Raw genomic sequence first — 20,384 nt, forward strand, 5'->3', positions numbered from 1 at the left:
AAATGTGAGATAGCGACCGAGTTGACCGAATAATTGACTGAGGCCTAAGAAAGGTGATAAACACCTAGTGAACTAACGCACTGCTGCACGGAAATACAAGCGTTTTCAGAAAGCGTGCAGGCAAAGCAACCCCTCAGGTGCACTGTAACTCGCCGAAGCAGACAAGACTTGGTCCGCCACGGCGCGGAGGGCGACTACATTTTCGGAATTCTAAAAACCTGATGTGTGTATCACGGACATTGCGCTTCATTAAATAAGGAGACTACCAGTAATAGGTCAAAAATTAACTAATATTAGCTGACCAGCTTTCTATTACCACGTGTTAGCACTATTTTGATGCACTCCGCCGCTGGAAATGCTGTGCAGAATAAAACGCTATTCGTACTTATTTACTTTGGCGCCATTTATATGCAACAAAATATTTATGCGTAGGTTGCTCTCTGTGCTTATGCCGCCTATGTAGACCGTTTCGACAATCCAGAAGGAAAACATGTTTTGGCAGCATTGACTTTTGCGGGCTTGACATCTGTGGTGAATAAATACTGGAAATGACGCTATAATATTATCAAGCAGAATGACACATATTCTAAATACAATAGTAACGTTTGGCTGGGGTGCCAGTTCACGTGACACTTCTACCTTAACCTCATGGGCATTGTTCTCTACGCGCAACGTTCCAAAAGAGTTTGTTTTTTTTCATTCGCAGCCGTAAATGCCCAGCTGCTACTATCACTGGAGGAATACCACTTAACCCGGTAGTGCAATCCGGTTAAACAACTTAAGGTGACTGCAAGTCTTCTATGAAACGGGAGCGTTTTGTTTCCTTTAATAGTGACACTGGTTTCCTCGTGGTGCAGTGAATGTTCCAAATATATCGCGTTCATAAAAGTTTATCTCGTAATAAAATGAATGCTTTTCCTCAAAATAAAAGTAACAAGAAAATTATAAGAAATTAGCGCACTGTGAAATATTGACATGCTTCTGTTCGGACTTCTTTGTGCATGGTTTGAAGGATGTTGCTTTCTTTCAGGCATAGACCAAGACCCCACTCGAGAGAACATAATTATTCTTTGCAACAGGCCACAGACACTACATAATGTAGAGCGTGGGCACGGTTGATATGGTTTGAAAGGCTGGGATTTTCCTATGACACCAATCAGTACACAGAAAAAGAACTTGTTTAGTACGGTAAGTATCAGCGGCAAGAAAACCTACCAGACTTAGCCCCGTAGCGTTGCACAATGTTTTTTTTCTTAATGCTCTAAGTACCACCCAAGCAAGAGTTTTGTGCTGTTCCTCTTCCAGCTTGTTCCCCTGTGTGAAGGTTTTTTTTTTGTATAGCATGTGCCCTTTAATACGTATTCTTTTTTCTAATCAGCATGTATACTATGATCCCTTATTTTGCACCACCGTAGGCTCTGATAATTTAAAATATGTGTGCATTACCACAGCAAGGCGTTTACTTATTAAAAATAAGAACCCATGTGTGTTTTCCCTGATAGATTTTGCTCAAAATCCGCGTCTTCACTCAACTTTCCACTTTATTGACATCAATAGCATACTGAAGATCTTGGTCTCTTTGTACCTAAGCGCGTATAGAGGTTGAAAAGCAATATAGACGACTGTTAAGAGCTGCGCCTGACCGGCGCGCACAGATGCAGCCCGGACCACACTTTTTTCCCAATGGTATCTGACGAGGACACTAGAGGAAATTAGAAATTGAAGATTCATTACAAAGCAGGACAGGCACAAATAAACAAATTTTATTCTCTCTTCTTGAATCGGGTACCATTGCTGGAGGCGAAACACGAAGGCGCCCGTGTGCTGTGCGATGTCAGTGCAAGTTGAGGATCCCCAGGTGGTCGAAATTATTCCGCAGCCCTTCACTACGGCAACTCCTTCTTACTTTCTTCTGTATTCAGCGCGGTTCAGGTGTCCGCCGAGATGCGCGACAGATACTGCGACATTTCCTTTGAAAGGAAATTGGTGTTCGGTTAAAAGAAATGGTGCAGTATTTGCCTCACATCTCGCGGACACATGAACCGCGGCGTAAAGAAAGGGATAAAGGAGGGACTGAGAGAAGAAAGGAAGAAAGTGGTACCGCAGTGGACGGCTGCGGAATAATTTCGACCACCCGGGGATAATCAACGTCAAATGACATCGCACATCACACGAGTGCCTTTGCGGTATCCTCCGTCGAAACGCGGCCGCCGCAGTGGAGTTCGCACCCGGGTACTCTGGATCAGTACCCGGTTCCAACCCGACAGCGGCGGCCGCATTTCGATAGAGGCGAAACGCAAAAACAAATTTTAAATTTGCTCGGAGACATTAAAGAAATACAGTGAATAAGACGACTCCTTTCAACTTTTGAACATCAATTTGTTGCGCTAATAGCGCGGAACGCTGCGTTTCTGTTTCTGGGGCAATAAACGAAACGTAACTCCAATGCGCAGCGTTTCCATTCCAGCTAAGTGTGGCCTTTCATCGCTGAAGCCTCATTTGCGCCTTTATGACATTTGTGAAATCATAACCGACATCATCGTAAACCCTAATACATGAACTGTAGACAAACGCCTCTCCCATCTGTTAGCCAAGTGTCCGTTAATACAAGCCACTGGCCCAAGACGTGGTTGACCTCCGTAACATTCCTTGTGCCAGTGGCGGTTCCATTATCTCCTCAAAATTCCTATTCTTCACGCCCACCTGGCTCTCTGACGCCTCTTCTACGCTTTCCCTCACCCACTCCATTACCTTTAACGGACATCTGTTGCCTTGCCTTGCCATTACATGCCGTCTTCACCCTGCCTAGTTCTTATTTATTTCAAATGTGATAGAATTGCTTGAGTTCGTTCTCGTACCTATTCTGCTCTCTTCCTGTCTTTTAACGTTGCAGGTATAGTTTTCTTTTCCAAATCTCGCTGCAGATACCTAAACATCATTTAAACTTTTTTTTAGTCTCCTCGTTGCTGTCTCTTTAGTTTACCACCGGTAATATTCAGCAGTTATATACTTCCCTCTTGAGCTTTATTGGTAAGCTGCTATTAATCCTCTGAAGGCATTTTCACTTCCAAACTATTTCACTAATAGGGTGCGAACCTGCAGTCACTGCCTGGCCCAAACGCCTGTATTCCCTTACCATATCAATGTTTTTGCTGCTTATCGCACACGGTTGCCGGACTTTTGAGCATTCCCGTCAAATTTATTCATATAATCTTTAAAATTGACTTTAATAATAATTGGTTTTTGGTGGAAGGGAAATGGCGCAGTATCTGTCTCATATATCGTTGGACACCTGAACCGCGCCGTAAGGTAAGAGATAAAGGAGGGAGTGAAAGAATAAAGGAAGAAGAGGTGCCGTAGTGGAGGGCTCCGGAATAATTTAGACCACCAGGGGATCTTTAACGTGCGCTGACATCGCCCAGCACACGGGCACCTTAGCGTTTTTCCTCCATAAAAACGCAGCCGCAGTGGTCGGGTTCGAACCCGGGAACTCCGGATCAGTAGTCGAGCGCCCTAACCACTGAGCAAACGCGGCGGGTTAAAAATTGCCTTTATGCTCGAAATTTTGGAGGTTGGTCCAGATGCTCCGCTGCCACACGAGAAATGTCGTTCATAAATTACATGTAAGCGCAAGATTCCAGAGATTACGCTATGTGCAGTAACTTGAAAAAAAAATCACTGATGAAGCCACCAACCTCCTATACATAATATAATAAGACGTATTTTAATTAAAATTTCTTCCGTGTAGCCATTCAGTTGCATGACATTTGGGCAGAACCTACAGACAGCGTCAGCGCAGCGATAATGGGGCACCGACGGGCCCTTCAATTCAAAAGCAATCATGTTACACTGGCGCATGCTGCCACATATCTATTACCGTGCAGGGCGTGTTGGTCGTGTTCATGGCTAGTATCATTGCAGCGGCAGTGGCGTACTTCTTCTCGCTTTCGGCGGTTGGAAAACGCGCTAAGCGCTGAAAGCAAGTGCAGCACTGGAATGAGGCGCACAATGAAAGCGCAATCTGCTTTTTTTTAGATCAGACAGTCTGCGGAGCTGCGCTGCGAAGGCTTAGCCACTAAAGAATTGTTATGTAAATAGGTAAACGTGTTTTAAGATTTTAATCTGAATGGCCCTTGACACACCATTTGCCATCCTCGAACTTCAGTTTATACGATCGTAATCAACATCATTGTTAATTAAAAGACTCTGTGCGACATCAGAGAGCGCTCATTACCTCCACTACAATTGACCCAATGGGCACTGACATCGCCCATGTGACATGCGTGTTACTCACATAGAGATGTACGATGCGAGCTGGATTCTAATCAAGTTTTCCATCGCTGAAGACTGAGCGTCACATGAAAATTTTCCAGTGAGTAGTTCTGGATTTACAAATCACGTGGAGTGATTTGTCTCCTCTCGCTGCTTGCATGTAAAGCAGTACTTTTACGTGGGGCTACCGCCGTTATTCCGACTCCTTAAGCGCTAGGTAAGCAATACGGACTCGCGATTCTTACTGCTCCCTTCTGCGTTGAGCATCTCTCTTTCAATAAAACACTTGTAATAAAATTAGTGGATATATCAAAAGAAAAATACTAAAGCAAGTTTATATCGTCTAATCAATTCTTCCACGCAAATCGATTCAGATAGCATTCCTTTAAAGATGCCGGAAATTAACCATTAGAGAAAACGAGCATTTTTGTCCGAATGTTGGGAATGTGCGCCGCAATGAGTTCAGGAGTGAGGAGTATATATATATCAACGCAAACATAAAGAAAATATAGAGGAACGCTATGTATAGGATGTCTGAAGTGCGGATGATCGCCTTGCTCTGTGCTTCATATGGCCACTTGATTCACATCACCTCATGTTCCTTGCCATCGCTGAGATTTGCTGCACCGTCTGCGAGTACACACACATCCGCCGCCGATTTTAATGTAATAGGACTAGTAATCACCTTGCATTAAAAATACACCCCTGTGACCCTACACTTCTATGCCTTCTTCCTATACACCAGGTGTTTTAGGGAAGCTGTCCACTAATTTTTATAAATAGTGTTTTTGAGGTAAAGAGATGCTTTCTGGGGGGTAGTCAAGCCCGCTTCGACGGACTTCAAAAAAGCGAACGAATCATGTTGAGTAGCACAATGATTAACTGGATTCTAATTACGTTACTTATTACCTATTACCGATAGACACCTATTGTAAATAGAGACATGTAGCTGGCCATTATTTATAGCGATACCAGTTTTTTAATTTTCAAAACACGATTACCCTTGCTGCTGTGGCTCGCTGGCGCGAGCAATTTAGGATATTGCTCGCGCCATTCGAAAGCTGCGGGCTTGCAGGAGGGAACAGAGCGACGTCAATCATATGGCGACACTCCGTGATGACCGTACGACGTAAACTTCTCTGCTCCGCCGGCGCTGAAGCAGCGAAGTGGCGAGGAGGGGGAGCTCTGCAATACTGGTTTGGGGCGTTTTTCACTCCCTCCTTTATCCCTTCCCTTATAGCGCGGTTCAGGTGTCCAACGATATATGAGACAGATACTGCGCCATTTCCTTTCCACCAGAAACCAATTGTTATTATTATTATTATTATTATTTATGGAGGAAAAACGCTAAGGCGCCCGTGTGCTGTGCGATGTAAGTGCACGTTAAAGATCTCCAGGTGGTCGAAATTATGCCGGAGCCCTCCACTACGGCACCTATTCTTCCTTTCTTCTTTCACTCCCTCCTTTATCCCTTCCCTTACGGCGCGGTTCAGGTGTCCAAAGATATATGAGACAGATACTGTGCCATTTCCTTTCCCTAAAAATCCAATTATTATTATTAATAATAAAGGTGACCAGGGCAAGCTTCTAGTTTGGATGAAGAACACCGTCCTTCCAAGTGGGACAGGACTGGGAAGTGCTTAACGCTTTTGTTGATGCCGATTTGTACCCTCCCACAAGTGCGTGGTTTTCGTTCGGGTGTTCGAAGCATCCTGCATGTTTTATAATCCAATAATTTATAAGGTTCTTCGTTTCCTCGTAAAACACGATTTTACCCGATTTTCGCACCCCGATTATACTTCTTAAAATTGTGTGAAACAAAATTTTTCACAAATTTCTTGAACAACTGTGCCCGCGGAACTAAACTATTCTGCCAACAACTGGCGCGCGGACAAGAGGCGGCCGCCAGATAAAGACGAAAACTATATTTCGTCTCACAAGATGTTTGCAGCACTACGGAAGGTAGAGCTCTCTCGTCCAATCAGGGCTGCAGAAACGCAGAAAATAGTCCCTCGAATATTTGAGGAGTGTATGACGAAGAGTTCTACACAGACCTGTACAGTAGCCAATGTAATCAGCGCGTTAATGAGAAAGACAGCAGTGCACACCAATGCGTCATTCCGCCAGTAACGAAAGCTGAAGTAAAGAAAGCCTTAGAAGCAATGAAAAGGGGAAAAGCAGCTGGGGAGGATCAGGTAACAACAGATCTGTTGAAGGATGGAGGGGACATCGTGCTAGAAAAACTAGCCACCCTGTATACGCAAAGCCTTATGACCTCGACTGTACCAGAAGCTTGGAAGAATGCAAACATTATCTTAATTCATAAGAAGGGAGACGCCAAGGACTTGAAAAATTACAGGCCGATCAGCTTACTATCCGTTGCCTACAAAGTATTTACTAAGGTAATCGCTAATAGAGTCAGGGCAACATTAGACTTTAATCAACCAAATGATCAGGCAGGCTTTCGTAAAGGATATTCCACAATAGATCATATTCACACTATCAATCAGGTGATAGAGAAATGCGCAGAATATAACCAACCTCTATATATAGCTTTCATTGATTACGAGAAAGCATTCGACTCAGTGGAAACCTCAGCAGTCATACAGGCATTGCGTAATCAGGGGGTAGAAGAGCCTTATGTCAAAATACTGGAAGATATATATAGCAACTGCACAGCTACTTAGTCCTCCATAAAGTCAGCAATAAAATTCCAATAAGGAAGGGCGTCAGGCAAGGAGACACGATCTCTCCAATGCTGTTCACCGCATGTTTACAGGAGGTATTTCGAGGCCTGAATTGGGAACAGTTGGGAATAAGAATAAATGGAGAATACCTAAATATTCTGCGATTTGCTTATGACATTGCCTTGCTGAGTCACTCAGGAGGTGAACTGCAAATCATGATCAATGAGTTAGACAGGCAGAGCAGATCGATGGGTCTAAAAATTAACATGCAGAAAACCAAGGTAATGTTCAACAGCCTAGCAAGGGAACAACAGTTCACAATTGGCAGCGAGAGCCTAGAAATTGTGCCGGAATACGTCTACTTAGGGCAGGTAGCGACAGCTGATCCGGATCATGAGAGGGAGATAACTAGAAGGATAAGAATGGGGTGGAGCGCATATGGCAAATTCTCGCAGATCATGAGTGGCAGTTTACCAATTTCCCTCAAGAGGAAAGTGTACAACAGCATAATCTTACCGGTACTCACCTACGGGGCAGAAACGTGGAGGCTAACGAAAAGAGTTCAGCTTAAGTTAAGGACAACGCAGCGAGCCATGGAAAGAAAAATGATAGGTGTAACGTTAAGAGATCGGAAGCGGGCAGAGTGGGTGAGGGAACAAACACGGGTTAATGACATCCTAGTCGAAATCAAGAGAACGAAATGGGCTTGGGCAGGGCATGTAATGCGAAGGCAAGATAACCGCTGGTCCTTAAGGGTAACGGAGTGGATTCCAAGAGAAAGTAAGCGTAGCAGGGGGCGGCAGAAGGTTAGGTGGGCGGATGAGATTAAGAAGTTTGCAGGCAAAGGGTGGATGCAGCTGGCAAAGGATAGGGTTAATTGGAGAGACTTGGGAGAGGCCTTTGCCCTGCAGTGGGTGTAGTAAGGCTGATGATGATGATGATGATGATGATGATGATGATGACTATTAATCAAAACAATAAGCATTGCAACTAAAAACATGATTTGGACAGGTATATTTAAATGGTAGGGAGTGTTTCAATCACTGGTGAAATTACCAAACAAAGCCCGTACGGACACAGCTCTGCGGAGGCCTGCTGCGAGGTAGTGATGCGTCGCCACTTTCCAACATGGCGTCGGACGAGTCTGTTGTGTCTCCTGTGTGCTCTACACCGACAGTGCGCTGTTTCCCCAAGCAGGCGAAGCAGGTGGCTTTAAATGTTCTTGAAGCGCTTCGCGTCGAGTGCGGGGGCAGTTGGAGTACAAATGCACTCATCAAGAGGACGGCAAAACTCACGCAGGTGACCGAGCGAACGCTTTACAAGTGGACAACGGAGACGTTGAACGCGGGCCGAGTGTTGTCACCGAAGAAGCGTGCTGGCGGAAGAGGCCGCGAGCGGACGAAGAAGCTGGACGATTTTGACCTGAGCGTGTTGCGAAGGGTGGTACACACCTTTTTCCAGAGAGGGGAAACTCCAACTATCGCGAAGGTGGTTGCGCATTTCGAAGAGGACGAAACGCTACCGACCGTGTCCGCAGCGACAATGCAGAGGATGTTGAAGAAACTTGGCTTCCGATATAAGAAGCGCTCTCGGAATGCGATGTTAATCGAAGCGACGCACATTGTGCAGTGTCGCCGCCGGTACCTGCGCCAGATAGCGGAGCTGCGACGCCAGGGTAGGCCTATTTTCTTCACCGACGAAACGTGGGTTAACGCCGGCCACACGCGAAGTCGAGTGTGGACTGACTGCACCATCCAATCTGCACACCAAGCGCATCGATCCGGACTGTCGACTGGTCTACAAAACCCCAGTGGCAAAGGTGGCAGGCTTATTGTGACGCATTGCGGTAGTGAGCAAGGTTTTGTCGAAGGCGCAGCGGAAGTTTTCCGAGCGAAGAAAAACTCGGGCGATTACCACGAGGAAATGAACGGGGAACACTACGAAAACTGGTTCTCCAGGAGACTTCTCCCACTACTACCACCCGGCAGCGTTATAGTGATGGACAACGCGCCATATCATTCTGTGAAGCAGGATAAAGTGCCGCGGATGAGTAGCCTCAAAAAGGACATACAGGCTTGGCTGTCCGGAAAAGGTGTCGCGTGGAGCAGCGGCATGGTGAAGGCCGAGCTCATGCAGCTTGTCAGCAATGTGAACACAGGTGGGGAGCAATACCGTGTCGACTGCATTACTAAAGCTGCTGGCCATCTCGTTGTGCGCCTGCCACCGTACCACTGCCAACTGAACCCGATAGAGCTTGTCTGGAGCGACGTCAAGGGTTTCGTGGCCAGCCAAAACAAGACGTTTAAGCTCCAAGACGTCGAGCCTCTGGTTTGGCAAGGCATCACGCAAGTGACTGTTGAGAAATGGAAGAATTACGTGCAGCATATTATCAGTGAGGAAGATGTGATGAGAAAACGGGACCACATCATCGACGATGTTGTTGACCAGGGACCGGCCATTGTTGTCAACCTGGAGGACGACACAACCAGCAGTGCTGAATTCAGTTGTTATGAGGACGATGAGATGATCGAACCCGTTTAACGTGCGTTGCCTCTCGCGCAGCACATGGGCTTGTTTTGCATTTCGCCACCATCGACACTCGGCTGCCTCGGCACGCTGGAGTAAATAAATTTATATGCACATGACACGATTACTAAAATTTACTGCGACGCGACAACAGAGGAACTGATGAGAACTGTACCCTGGTTGTCTCACATATATCGGTGGACACCCGAACCGCGCAGTAAAGGAAGGGATAAAGGAGGGAGGGAAAGAAGAAAGACAATATCTCGATGGACACCCGAACCGCATCGTAAAGGAAGAGATAAAGGAGGGAAAGAAGCGAGAGAAAACTGAAAATTGAAAGTTGGATTTTGAGGAAAGGCGCGGCGCTGCGCGGTGGAACACCTGTGGCTCGGTGCTACTATAAATAGAGATAGAAAGAAGCCACCTGGACATCAGGTGGATCGAGCCACAGGCGCGTAGGAACACACTAATGTAGTGCGCGCCATCCTGATTGGACGAGAGAGCTGTACCTTTCGTAGTGCTGCAAACATCTTGTGAGACGGAGTATAGTTGACTTCACAAATATTGGAAGCCTTACTGGATCTTGTTCAGAAGCGGCTGCTGAGTCAGTCATTTGATGACTACCGACTTGCCTTGATTTCCGTAATGGAATATGTACACTGGCTCCGCGTGGATGTTGCACCGGAACTTACTGGAGGAGGAGGAGGAGGAGGAAAACTTTTATTTCTATTTACAGTGAGAGGTCGATGGGGCGAGCCGGAAGGGCCCGTCCCTTACAAACACTAGGAGGGAGCCCTAGTCCGGGATCCCTGTAGCTTCCGCAGCGGCTCGGGCTCTAGCTACCAATGCCTGTTGGGCATGGAGTTCGGAGCAGCCGCGCAGGGCAGCTTCCCAGGCCTCTCGAGTGGGGTGGAGGTGGGGTGGGTAGGCAGGATTGAAAGGGCATGCCCACACCATGTGGTAGGTGTCCGAAAACTCCTCCTCACAGTGTGGGCACGCGCCCGAGAAAGAATTGAAGTGCTTAAGTACTGCCGGGCACAGTACAGTATTGGTATAGAGGCGGAGAAGCCAGCGCTCCTCCACCCTGGTGAGGCCTTTACAGGGAGGGGGATAGAGACCATGAAAATTTTGATAAAGAGAGGTGATCTCTTTAAAGGTGATGGCCGGATTGAAATTGAATTCCGGATCAGGCTGCGGATGAGGCGACGCCCGGTGAGTAAGCGCGCGGGCGGCAGCGTCGGCTGCCTCGTTCCCCTCAAGACCCGCATGAGCCGGAGCCCACACGATGATACGATGGGTCGGAAACCCTGTGTAATCGCATGCGTGGAGAATTTTGAAAGCACGGTCTGGAATGTACCCTTGCTCAATATTGCGGCAGGCGCCCCTGGAGTCCGTAATAATGACTCGGGACTCTGGATCTGCGGCGGCCAGTGCAATGGCGATCTCTTCCGCAAATGTAATGTTTGGGGCACGGAAAGTAAGGCCCTGAACTGTAGTGTTTTGGTGGATGACGGCCGCCGTGTACCAACCCCCATGGTGCGGGCCGGCCGCATCCACATAAAAGACACCTGGCTTGTGGCCATATTGTTGAGAAATAGCCTCCGCCCGCGCGAGACGGCGACCATCATGGGTGTCTGCAGTCATGTTCTTCGGAAGGGGTCGCACCTGGAGTGCAAAGCGCCAGGCTTCAGGGATGCGGACCCGTTCTTCTGTATGTGTTGCGTAGGAAATGTGTAAGCGGGTTAGAAGGCGGCTCCCCGCAGGTGTTTTGCTTGGACGCAAGTATTGATTGTTAAGATGAGCTTCTCGTAACTCCCCAAAGGTGTTGGTCATCCCCAGACCGAGGAGACGCTTGTTGGACGTCGTTATGGGGAGGTCGAGCGCTCTCTTATAAATCTTGCGGAGAACTACCTCTAAGGCATTCTCATCGCATTTGCGTAGGTGGAGGTAGGGAGCCGAATATAAAATCCGGCTGGTCACGAATGCATTGGCCAGCCGCAGGGCATCTTTGCATCGTAGTCCCCCCCCTTTTATTGGACACCCGGCGGAGCATCCGACCCACCTGGTCCCCCACCTTACGTAACTTGCTTAGGGTAGTGTCTATCTTGCGCCTATGATGAATGAAAAGCCCCAGTACCCGGATCTCCGCGTGTTCAGGTATCGGTTCGCTAAGTAGGGAAAGGGCAATTTTGGTTGTGCACTTTGAGTTGGGGCGTATGTGCACAAATTCAGATTTGCTCGGGGAGCATTCAAGACCACAGCGACAAGCGTATTCGTCCACTATAGCTGCCGCTTGTTGCAGGTTGGTCTCGATGTCTCCAACCGATTGTTGTGTTGCCCAGAGGGTGATGTCGTCCGCATACAGAGCGTGCTGCACACCGGCGACCTCCGCCAGCTGGGTAGGGAGCTTCATCATGGCCAGATTAAATAGTAATGGCGAGAGGACAGCTCCCTGTGGGGTCCCTCGTGTACCAAGTTGATATGGGCCATATTCTGTGTCTTGTAGCCGGATATAGGATTGGCGATCTGTAAGGAATTGTTTGATATAATTGAAAGTATTGCGCCCACAATGTGTTTGCGACAAGTGGGATAGGATGATCTCGTGGGTCACATTGTCGAAAGCCCCCCGCAGGTCAAGTGCGACGACAACTTTATCATTGCTGGGGTGCTCGACGGGGTCGAGAATCTCCTTGTGAAGTTGCAACAGGACATCTTGTGCGGACCGGTGTGGGCGGAAACCGTACATGGTGTCTGCGAAAATGTTTTGTTGTTCCAGGAAAGCCGACAATCTGTCGCGGACCATAGTCTCCATCAGCTTCCCCACACACGAAGTGAGGGAGATGGGCCGGAGGTTGTCGGTGTTAATGGCTTTACCTGGCTTGGGAATGAAAGTTACTAGTGCCGTTTTCCAATCTATGGGGAGTGGTGTGCCTCCAATCCAGATAGTGTTAAAGTAATCGAGGAGAGTTTCGTAGGCGGGATCTGGGAGGTTGGCAATAAGCTTTACCGTCACCTTGTCCCGGCCTGGTGCTGTACCTCGCTTCATTTTAGCCAGGGCCGCTTTTAGGTCATGGAGCTGGAACGGTTGATCCAAATCCGCGTTCTCGGAACCTGCATACGAGTACGCCTGACCACGGGGATCCTGGTGTATACTCAAATATTGGTCGCGGAGCGCATCGGCCAGTTTGGCCGTGTCTCCAGTGAAGTTATGTATAGCCCTTTGAAGCTGTTTTTGTGTCTCAGTACGGGTTTGTGCCGGATCAATAAGAGCGCGGAAGAGGCGCCACGTACTCCGACTCGACATTTGCCGAGCTGCAGTGTTGCATCGGTGCACCCAATTGGAGTCGGCGAGTTGGGCCGCGTATTGTGCCGCCTGTTGGGTGATATCCGCAATTCGAATTTTGAGTTTCCGATTGTGTTTTTGACGACGCCAGCGGCGGACTAGGCTGTGTCGTGCCTCCCAGAGGTGGAGGAGGTGGTTATCCACCGCCGGGCTCGCCTCTGAGAGTTGAACATTTTGCTCGACTGATTTCAAGTGGGATACTAGGTGTTGGGACCACGTTGAGTATCCTTGGTCCATTATCGATTGAGGATTGGTGTAACTGTTCCTAAATTTGGTCCAGTCGGGTAGTTTTGCATTGGCCTGTGGTCTTGTGAGTGGCTTGGTATGGATTGTAGTGGTAATTATGCAGTGGTCACTACCGAGGGATTCCTCGGTGTTCCTCCAATCTGCATAGCGAATATTTTTCGTAAAGGTGAGGTCCGGACACGTATCGCGTGTAACGGAGTTACCTATACGAGTGGGTTGCGCGGGATCCGTGTGAAGAGTAAGGCCCAGTGTGGAAACAAGCTCCGCCAACTTGCGTCCGCGCTTCTCTTCACGTGTGTACCCCCATAAGGTGCTGGGAGCATTAAAGTCCCCAACGATTATGAGGGGATCCCGATTCGCGACCTTCAAAGCCCGGCTGAAGATATCTGCGAATGTAACATTTGGTAGCTTTGGGGGACAGTAAATGTTGAGTATGTGCAATGGGGGGTCCTGTTTGCGTAGCGGAAGGATCGTCACCATTACATAGGAGAAAGTAGCGCTAAGATCCAGGTCAACCTGGGAGGCCGTGTAATTTTTATGTACGCAGAGGCAGCTATGCGCATCCTGCTGGTACACTGTGTAACTGGCAAGGGTGGCGCCATTTCCTGGCTCCTGAAGGGCCACCACAGCAGGTAATTCTGGGAACGTTGTAAGGAAAAGGCGTAGATCGGCTCGCTTTGTGCGTGCCTTGAATCCGCGACAGTTCCACTGTACAATTTGAATAGGGATCGAATTGCTTCGCGGATGCTTCCTATTTCTAGGGGCGCCCGCCATGATCAAGGGTAGAGTTGTGAGCTTGGAGAGAGGAGGCTTGAGAGCCAGTGGCTCCAAAGAGAGGAGCGTTCTCTATACTGAGGATGGCACAGGGGACCTCTTCTTCTTCTCCGGCGATTCGACGCCTAGACGCTTTGAGCTGCCGGCCTGCGGAGGTTTTGAGCGGGCCAGCGCGCTTGGGAGCGCGGGTGAGTTGAGCGAGCTGAGCGGTTATGAGGTTCGGGATAGATGCCGCAAGGTGGCTAATTTTGTTGAGTGCCGCCGTAAGTGTGGCATTGATTTGCGTTTCCAATGCGGATATTCTGTTGTTAACTTGAGTTTCGAGCGCGCTCACTCTAGTAAGCTCCATTAATACAGGTGCTGAAGTCATGGGCTATTGTCCCGCACGATGCAACTGTGTGTTACCTTGGCCAAGAAAACGCCGCGTTGGTAATGTCATGCATAGCTAATGAGAGGTTTGATGTTAAAAAAACGTCCTCTCAGCAGTAATCCGTATAAAGAATGGACAAGTCTCGTGTGAAAACCGAAATGCTGCGCATGCAGATGATTAGATATATAACAAGGAGGTTTAAAATGTCGATGATGAGCTTGTCCGAATAAATTGTTGCATGTTTGAAAACTGGTCAAGCTCTTTATTGGCAGTAATTATTAATTTGCATAGAAATGCCGACTTTCGGATTATTTTCTTGAGAACTCCAATTTTTCACCGCTTACCAGCCTGAACCACAGACCTAATCATTACCCTGCGATTAAAAAAAAATCAATTAAAACTTTACAGTTTTTATACTGAACCCGAAGGAAAACGAATTTCCGAACGTTTCCACAAAAACCCGATCTCTCCACAATTACAAGGTTTAAAAATAGGGATTAGCGGCTCCCGGTACCACTCGTTTCTGCCAGTTATAATGAACCTTATCCCACGGGGCGAATCAACACAATAATTGGTTGAATTCTGATACTGCTCACGGCCAGCGATTTGCAGGTTATGCAGGAGCGATGGAGTGTATTAATGGTAATCGAACTTTACCGATGGAGCCAGCCGCTGATGTTTTCAGCGCCACATGGCAGCGGCAAGTGAATTTTTACTCTATTTTTCTAACGTCTTCAAAACCAACGTGGATTTAAGGTGGAAGGTTCTTTCCGTGCTAGTTCTTCAATGCGCAGCGTCTAGTAAGACATATTAGCTGGCTGGCATCCTGTTGCTAAAGTTCATTTCCGGCTACCTAAAGTATCTATTGTGAGGGAATTAAAAATTCTCCACTCTTGAAGCGCACTACATGCACAAGAGCTGACATCAGATTAGTACATTTAACCAGTTTTTATTTTATAACTAGGAGAATTTTGATGAGAGACTGGCGAATTTATATAATGTAAGACCCATTGAACACGCACTACACTTGTTTTTGAAACGTTCAGGAGTTGTGCAAGACAGCCACTATAATAATTAAAGGAAAATTACAAAAGGCTTTTTCCTCAACGCGTATTTTAAGCAAGAAAATTTATTGTAGGTAATGTTCACAGTGCGCGCGAACTGCCCCGGGTCTAATTAGTTTCCATTATTTGTGAAAGGACTTTCCTATCAGAGAGCAAAAATGATATTTACCAGTCTATGACAAAAATTAATCCTTCTAATATTGAGGCCTTGTGGTATTTGTTTGCACCTGTAAAAGAAATTCTACTGTAAATTAATCGGGTCGTGCCAAATCCTCGGCTCACACCGCATGTAATTTTTCTTTTTGGCAACGTAGAAAAACCCCGGTTGAAAATATTATTGAAACAAAGGAGAGCAGCTTTCACTCGTTTTCCTAAATCGGAGATGGTCGAATCTAGCTTTTCGTTATTATTTTTTATTTCTACTACTGAAATAATCAGAAAAGGTAGCTGTTATTATGTTGTTAACATATTGTTTGCTTTTGCATTAAAAATGGACATTCAAAATGCTGCACGTAAATTACAGATTTGCAGAACTGCAGCGCATTGAAGGGATGAGAAAGCAGTCTTAACGCGCAGATTAAAAGATAAAGGCTCTCCCTCTTAGCAGCTTATATACAGAACAATAGGGGAAGATGAATAGTACGAATTGACATAATTGTAGTGCCAACCTGCCAAAATTTTTATACGGACCAGCACACTCGGAGGTAGGGTACGGGTAAAACTTCATAGAATGAATAAGCGATGTATAAACGGAGTACCTATGATGCGACAAAACCAAAGGAAAGCCACTGAAAAAAAAATTGCAGTATTCGCTCCATACCCGAATAAGGGAGGGCAGTGTAGCAGCAACAGCAGCCTCTTTCAGACGCATTCGCTTACTGCGTTCTGCTTAATAATAATAATAATCGGTTTTGGGGGAAAGGAAATGGGGCATTATCTGTCTCATATACCGTTGGACACCTGAACCGCGCCGTAAGGGAAGGAATAAAGGAGGGAGTGAAAGAAGAAAGGAAGAAGAGGTGCCGTAGTGGAGGGCTGCGGAATAATTTCGACCACCTGGGGATCTTTAACGTGCACTGACATCGCACAGCACACGGGCGCCTTAGCGTTTTTCCTCCATAAAAACGCAGCCACCGCGGTCGGGTTCGAACCCGGGAACTCCGGATCAGTACCCGGGTTCGAACCCGACCGCTGCGGCGGCGTTTTTATGGAGGAAAAACGCTAAGGCGCCCGTGTCCTTTGCGATGTCAGTGCACGTTAAAGATCCCCAGGTGGTCGAAATTGTTGTTTCCCATGTTGCGCTGCGCGCATGCGTCGGAATCTAATAATAATAATTGGTTTTTTGGAGAAAGGAAATGGCGCAGTATCTGTCTCATATATCGTTGGACACCTGAACCGCGCTGTTAGGGAAGGAATAAGGGAGGGAGTGAAAGAAGAAAGGAAGAGAGAGGTGCCGTAGTGGAGGGCTCCGGAATAATTTCGACCACCTGGGGATCTTTAACGTGCACTGACATCGCACAGCACACGGGCGCCTTGGCGTTTTGCCTCCATAAAAACGCAGCCTTCTAACCGTCCAGAATACTCTTGCTTCAGCTCCCGCAGCGCTAGAGCAGTCTGAGCACTTCGCTTTTCGACCGCAGCTGCAGCGTGGCGGGGAGCGAGGCAATTAGTTTAACGTCCCAGACATACCTACGCCCTCCTTCTGGTTGATGGTCATTGTCAAGCGGTTTTTACTTTCAGCTTTGCGTGCGTAAAGTAAAGCTTTTCGCTCTATTAAATAAGAAAATTTTAATAAGTAATTAGTAATTTCATCCACCTGTGGTTCTATAACGTTCACTGGCATTTTGAGAGTACATCCCACTGAACCGGGCGCATCGAAGAGAGCGACCGCATCCAGGGCTTGACCCAATGTAAAAATGAAAATAGGTTTTTGGCGAAAGACCCGCCGCGGTGGCTCAGTGGTTAGGGCGCTCGACTACTGATCCGGAGTTCCCGGGTTCGAACCCGACCGCGGCGGCTGCGTTTTTATGGAGGAAAAACGCTAAGGCGCCCGTGTGCTGTGCGATGTGAGTGCACGTTAAAGATCCCCAGGTGGTCGAAATTATGCCGGAGCCCTCCACTACGGCACCTATTCTTCCTTTCTTCTTTCACTCCCTCCTTTATTCCTTCCTTTACGGCGCGGTTCAGGTGTCCAACGATATATGAGACACATACTGCGCCATTTCCTTTCCCCCCCAAAAAAACCAATTATTTTGGGGAAAGGAAATGACGCAGCAACTGTCTCACATATCTCGACGGACACTTGAACCCGCCATAAGGGAAGAGATAAAGGAGGGACTGAGAGAAGAAAGAGGTGCTGTAGTGGAGGGCTCCGCAATAATTTCGACCACCTGGGGTTCTTTAACGTGCACTGACATCGCACAGCACACGGGCGCCTTTAATAATAATAATTGGATTTTGAGAAAAGGAAATGGCGCAGTATCTGTCTCATATATCGTTGGACACCTGAACCGCGCCGTAAGGGAAGGGATAAAGGAGGGAGTGAAAGAAGAAAGGAAGAGGTGCCGTAGTGGAGGGCTCCGGAATAATTTCGACCACCTGGGGATCTTTAACGTGCACTGACATCGCACAGCACACGGGCGCTTTAGCGTTTTTCCTCCACAAAAACGCACCCGCCGCGGTCGGGTTCGAACCTGGGAACTCCGGATCAGTAGTCGAGCGCCCTAACCACTGAGCCACCGCGGCGATGCCTTTGCGTTTCGCCTCTATCGTAGCGCGGCCGCCGCGGTGGCGTTCGAACACGGGTACTCCGGGTTAGTGCCCGCTGCGATGGCTCAGTAGTTAAGACTTCCCTACTAAGCCGAAGTACCCGGGTTTGAAACCGGCCGCGGCAGCGCATTTTAATGCAGGTGAAACGCAAAAGGCGGCCGTGTGCTGTGCGATGTCAGTTCATGTTAAAGATCCCCAAGTGGTAGAAATTATGCCAGCGACAGTCAGATTGAGAGTAACTTTTAATGTTTGAACCAGCCCCCCTACCTACCCTCTCCGGCATGGCATGCAGGCCTCCGGGAGAGGAGTATGGGGTTTATTCACTACAAGACTAGCACTTAAATTTAAGTGATGCTGCAGCTACCAGTTAGGTCAGTTCCTTTTGTGCGCGGGAGCAATCAAAGTTATACCGCAGACCTCCTCTACGTCACCTTTCTTCTTGCAATCCCTCCTTTATCTCTTTCCCTTAAGACGTGGTTCGGATGTCCACGAAAGTATGTGAGATAGTTACGGGCCATTTCCTTCCCTCAAAAACCAGTTATCATTTTTTACATTTTTGATCAGTAGCGGAGCGCTCTAACCACTGAACTACCGCGGCGGGTGTGTCTTCGTGCACCGCTGCCGAACGCGCCAAATAATGAACCATTTCATCTCCACTTAAGGAACTGATATTGAGGCGGACGCCGCGTCTGCTGACTGCTGGTAAAGGGAGAAGCAACGCCAACTTACGCCGCGGGTATAACAATGGGGATCGATTAAGATGCATCGTGGAAAAGCATAAGTAAGCGGAGGCTGCGAAATGTGTTAGTGCCAAAACACGCAGCCAGTACCTGTTCAAGCATGACAGCCTTCACTAAGGGCAATTTATTATCTTATAAGACTCTCTTATAAATTTCACTTTCAAAACAGTTATCGCCGAAGGATCGACTACTAATTTTAACGAAAATTCATTAAAAGGGATAAGGTAGAAACTTTGGCTTGTTGGTTCTGACCTAAAACCATTGTTGTAGCGCAACACACGACAACGACACAGAACGAGGGGGCACACACACAGTGCGAACTTCCAACAACTTTATTGTGCAGAAACAATGTTTTTCGAAGTTAGCGCTATGTGTGAGTTCTTTCATTCTGTGTCCTTGTCGTGTGTTGCGCTACAACGATTGCTTTTTGTTTAAAGGCATATAATGATAATTTTAGTGTGGATAAGGCATGTGTCGAGCATTCAACTTCCGAAAACTTGTACTAGTCATTTCGGTCATGACGCCTGTGGTTTGAATTCACTAGCGGTAAAAAAGTTGTTGGTCACCAAGACGAAGATGTCTTTACCATGACTACTTCCTTTTATGCAGAACAACATCAACATTGCCATAAAAAGCCTTTCAATAAAATATTTACTAGAAGTTTGCAGGCTTTTTTCTCAGTAATTGTTCATTTCTCCAATTCTTGCATTATACGTCGTGAATGCTGTTTCTTTACGTTGTAACACAGAATGTGGATGAAAGATTAAAAAGGCCTTCTTACTCTGAGGCAACAACCAAAACCATAAGAAGACACACGAAGAGTGCTGGAGACTTCATAGGTGCAGTCAGGAACCTTCCGCTAATGAATACTCCTAGTGGCGAGTTCAAAGCTCGTTTAAATACCGACAAGGCGTGAATATATATACCACGAAGACGACCTTTTTCGCACTTTCAATTTTTTGTTTCATTTGTTGCAGTCCGGAAGGCAAGATGTTTCTGAGGCATACTTGATGACGAAAAAAAATTAACAAACTCGAATGTACTTTAAAGGGATGTTGCTTTTCTTGATTTACATTAATGTGCACGTCGTTTTTTTATTTCTGATTCCTAATATTTTTTTAATGAATCTCTGAGGCTTGCCTTATAAGATCTTCATGTGATAAATATTCTAGACGGGATGCGGAAATGCAGTAAATATTCAGTACGGCAATGTCAGATATCGGGAACAGAACGCTGTTTATGAAGACCTTCATATTTGTTAAGCCGCAAATGGTTTCAGTGTTATTTTATATCCTATTTGTGCTCCAGCTGCAGAAACATGATTTTCGAACATAAATAAAAAACATCTCTGAAGCAACATCCCAGGTTATTTTAAACACGTACATTAAGCGATAATCTGTGTTTTCAACTTCTCGGCATCTCCCGTAAAAATGACCAACATAATGGAGGCATTCAGCAGTCTTTGCCAGCCTATTCCTTTGTGAGCGGCCACAGCAAACTGCAACAGAGTACAAAGTCTATACAAAGTACAGTATCATCCTTCACCACGTTAGGGTCATGCATGTGCTGTCGCTGAGAGCTTGGATACGCAGA

General features: G+C 47.0%; 1 long non-coding RNA gene across 1 annotated transcript; it reads right to left on the minus strand.

The window, feature by feature from the left end:
- Positions 1-1,489: 1,489 nt before the first annotated feature.
- On the minus strand, positions 1,490-19,682 carry LOC144110721 (uncharacterized). The gene is made up of 3 exons (XR_013309912.1): positions 19,573-19,682; positions 15,452-15,509; positions 1,490-1,702 (listed from the first exon to the last, which is right to left on the minus strand). It is a non-coding gene; the product is annotated as an uncharacterized LOC144110721 (long non-coding RNA).
- Between the last annotated feature and the right edge of the window lie 702 nt (positions 19,683-20,384).

Source organism: Amblyomma americanum, chromosome 11 (assembly GCF_052857255.1).
Source record: "Amblyomma americanum isolate KBUSLIRL-KWMA chromosome 11, ASM5285725v1, whole genome shotgun sequence".
In the NCBI taxonomy this organism is placed as follows: domain Eukaryota; kingdom Metazoa; phylum Arthropoda; class Arachnida; order Ixodida; family Ixodidae; genus Amblyomma; species Amblyomma americanum.